Source organism: Haemaphysalis longicornis, unplaced genomic scaffold, assembly GCF_048455015.1.
Source record: "Haemaphysalis longicornis isolate Haplotype H1 unplaced genomic scaffold, Haemaphysalis longicornis Haplotype H1 scaffold_3, whole genome shotgun sequence".
NCBI classification, from domain to species: Eukaryota; Metazoa; Arthropoda; class Arachnida; order Ixodida; family Ixodidae; genus Haemaphysalis; species Haemaphysalis longicornis.
Window position 1 is genome coordinate 234377147 of NW_027526335.1, and position 4070 is coordinate 234381216.

A 4070-nucleotide genomic window follows, 5' to 3' on the forward strand; every position below is an offset into this window, starting at 1 on the left:
GAAATTCGTGGGGCTCTGACGCCCAGATACCGCCACGGGAGCAAGTCTTGGTGCGACCGCTCTGGGCCGCAGCTCCGAACAAACTCGTTCAAGCATGCGCGAGCAGGGCGCAAGCAATGCCGCCTCCCCCACAGCAGCGCACATGCCCATAAAGGCGCAACCACATGCGACGTTTTGGTCGCGTTTGGAGACCGTCCGCGGCGACGCGCGTTCAGCGCGCGCCACCAAATACACAGCAGCGCGCTCGGAGCGCCGGTGTCTGCGCATCCCAGATTTTCGGTCCGTTTTCGGCGTCTGCGCCGGATGTTGCTGTCCTCAATTTCCGGTCCCCCTCCGCACGCAACATGGCGGCTCTTTATTTGGCGGCTCTTTAGCACTTTATTTAATAGAACATCAATTTAACGTGTTTTGTTTGTTGAAGTTTTGATTATTCTTCAGTTTATTAAGAATGACTTAAACAGAACGATGCTGCCTTTACCAAAGTAAGTCTGGCAACTTGGATCGGAGAAGCGCTCTTCGCGCGTCTCATGTGGTTGCTCGCCCTCTCCAACGCCCGTTCCGCGTCGGCGCCAGGCGCCGCAGACGGTTGCAAGACGCGGCCAAAACGTTGCATGGTTTTGACCTCCGCTCCCCCACTGGCCGTCCCCGAAGGTCAGGAGGAAAAGACAGCCTTCCCCGACGCCACGTAAAAGCCGCCGGCGAGGCCCGTACAAAGGGTTGCGACTCGCTGGCGTCGGCGGAGGCCGCCCCAACATTCCGCCACCGGATGGGGAGACCCAACAAGGCCACGAGAAGGGACCCAAGACACAAGCATATCGGGACAGCAGGCGCGAAACCCTGATTGGTCCGTTAAAATGACGTCACACACACATTAACCGGATGTGACGTTTGATTTTTTTTTTCTCGCCAGGGCAGTCATTTGGCAGCCTGAGGCGTGAGTGCAGAGGACGGTCTCTGTTCTGTGGTTCATCCTTTGAGCAACGCCAGGCAGCCAGGTTCGAGTGATGTCATTACGTGGAGTTTTAGTTGGCGACAGCCAACTCAAATTCATGTGCAGGTTGCGGCTGCGCTTGTTGCCGTTTGTGGAGACAAGTACATTTAGCTTCGGTGGCAACAACGCACCCCGGCTGCCCGAAGCCGTGTCGCGCTTGCGTTGCCGGCCGGCAGATTTCGCCGTTCTCTGTGTTAGGGGAACGATCTAGACCAGACCGGCGCAGATCCGCAGCGGATATGTGACAGCATCAAGGTGCGTACAGAGGAAACACTCGCACTATATTGTTTGTGTGTGATGAAGGCGGGATGGACATCAAATGTCGCCCTGTTTGTGTTGTAGGCCCTGGTGACCGAGCTGCAGCGCGAGGTGGCCCCTGCCGTGTACGTCTTCACGGTGTTGCCTCGTTGCTTCCAGTCGGCAAGCGCGAGTTCCACTCGTCCCTTGCTGAACAGGAAGCTAACGGCCACCCTGAAGCGTATGCGGGACGTCTACATACTGAACGCCGAGGTAACAACGGAAGAGCTCGTATAGGCCTACGTGTATGGCTTTGTACTCTAGTGGCTACGTATAACTATATTTGTAACGTGACCTTAAAAAATTAGAAATTGTACACAGATTTAGCCAGTTTTGCGTGGAAGTATGTATAGAAGGTACCATTCTATTGTAAAAACATGTTGACCGACCACGTGCTTCGCCTGCGACGTCGCTGTGTTCTCGAAATGCATGTTATCAAACTTGCCGTACCCCCTAGCGTTTGCACTGAAGTACGTTTATAAAGTCGGAAATAGGAGCTAAAAGTCCCACTTTGTATGAAACTTTGGAGAAGTCCGCCTTACAAAATTAGTAATGGCAAAGTGCCACTAAATGTTTGCTACATGGTTTAATACCCCGGCTACATTAGGGTCCGAATGTCATTTGAACCAAATGGGGTTTTTCGAATGTCATTCAGCATCCGCCGTGCTACACTACAATTTCGATGGTATTTGAAAGATTTCACAATTGCTCGCCGTGCTGTAGTGGCACTGTTGTCGCCCCGTTCCGTTTTCGTACAATAATACAACGATCAAATTTAGGAGCAGTCTAAGGCAGTAAAATGATGTCAAATTAGAAGAGGCGCCACTTTTTACTCTAATGTGGCGGCTGTCTTGCGTAGTTTTTTTTTTTTGCGACTGACCCACTGGTTTTGATAGTATTAAATATGTTTGTTTCATATTTTAAGTAAATCAGCAGTCAACAAAGTTCAACAAGCAAATATTTTGTTTGTTTTACGTACGGAAGTATTATATCTTTTATTGCCGATCGAAGACGCTGCGTGCGAGTGCTAGAAATGGCATTTGAAATCTCAAATGTCTCGTTTGGTGCTTGTTTGGCTCGAATGTCATTTCAGCCGAATGGCCTTTCAAAACCTAATGTTGCAGGGGCATAAAAAGAACTTATTTATGGCAGAGAGTCGCACTAAATGTTTGCATACATGGTTAAAAAAGAACTTAGTAGTGAGCCGATGCCTTCTTCGCAAGTCCTGTTGTTACCAAACACCAAATATCTGTACTGTGAAGTGTGCTTGCATTTGCCCTGACAGTCTGCTTGCTTTGTTGTTGAATTTGTGCGCAGCACCGTTTCCTGAACGCGACCAAACAGCCGAAGCGGTCCCTGTTTTCCGCGGATGTATACCACGTGTCCAGGGATCGTGGCATCGACGGGATGTCCGCGATCCTTGTGAAGGTGCTGGCCAGGCGGTATGGGCGGGGCATTCTCTCGCCAGAACGAGCTGCACCTGGTGCCAAGTACACCTTCTCCCGCTGTGGAGCCAAGGGCCGCGAGAGGAACGACTGCCTGCTGTACTGCTCGCCGTCCTGAGGTGCAACGAGGCGCCACCGAAGACCATCGGCTTGTTGAAACGGCCCTTTTCAGGGCCACATATTTGCCTGCCATGCGGGATTCGCTGCAGCCAACCCTTGTCACCCTGTAACCTGCTCTCTCTAGTGGTATGGTCAGCATAAAACCCTACTTGGTGAATAGGTGGTGGAGAAAACTACTTGCACATTCATTGCAGTACAGGCAGCTAACCGTGTGCATAAACATGCAGCCATGATTTGTGCTCGCCCTAGGCCGAGAGTTCCACTTTCTTTTTATATGCTCTTAATTTCGAAATTCTCGACTTGCATGTACACCTTCTCCCAAACACGAATCAGAAATGGTTTGTTCCATCCAGTTGATGAAGCCTCAGCGCCACTCGCCGCTGTGGCTCAGTGGCTAAGGTGTTGCGCTGCTGAGCACAAGATCGCGGGTTCGATTCCCGGCCGCGGCGGCCGCTTTTCGGATGGAGGTGAAAAGCAAAAACGCCCGTGTGTGCGAGATTTCGGCGCACGAAGATCCCCAGGTGGTCAAAATTAATCCGGAGCCCTCCACTACGGCGCGCCTCATTGCCTGCATTGTGTCTGCACGTTAAACCCTACAATCAATGAAGCCTCAGCGTGTCCTCTGCCCTGGGAAATTTGCTGCTAATAGCCATGCCGCATTGTTTATTTCGGCAACCGCTGATTTGCACAGAAGATGCCACACTTGCTTCCATTTACTCAATGCTGCATGGCTGTGTCATCTTAACACATCATTTCTGCTTGCATGCAGATACTATATATACTGTTAAGCATCAGCTAACCGTAACCAAAGTAATTATGGCTAGCAATTTTGCAAGGTGTCCTCTAAAATCAGGATTCAAGAATAGCAGTGCAGATGTTTGTACGACATGCACACTTCATTGCACGACATCCTCATTATTAGCTTTAAAATAGCTCTGTACTTGCTGCTGTTCTGCATCAGAGCTTTAGGGCAGTTTACATTGGCATGCTGTAAGCTTTACAGTGCATCTCAGAAAGCTCACGCATTCTGCAATTAAATGCAGTTGCTGCAGTGTTTTTGACCCCCGTTATAATTCTAGGCTTTGCTGCTGCTTTGGCACAAATACTTCGTTGGCCAATTTTACTTGTGTGTGCTTGCTGCATGAATATTGTCTGTACTGTACTCTTGCCGCTGCAGAGAAAGGAATGGATTCAGATGACAGAGCATGCATTTGAAG

At 50.2% G+C, this 4070-nt stretch overlaps 1 long non-coding RNA gene across 1 annotated transcript; it reads left to right on the top strand.

Annotated features, from left to right (window-relative positions):
• The first annotated feature begins 1381 nt into the window (after positions 1-1381).
• Positions 1382-3275, top strand: LOC144173752 (uncharacterized). The gene is made up of 2 exons (XR_013323384.1): positions 1382-1501; positions 2606-3275. It is a non-coding gene; the product is annotated as an uncharacterized LOC144173752 (long non-coding RNA).
• Positions 3276-4070: the final 795 nt, after the last annotated feature.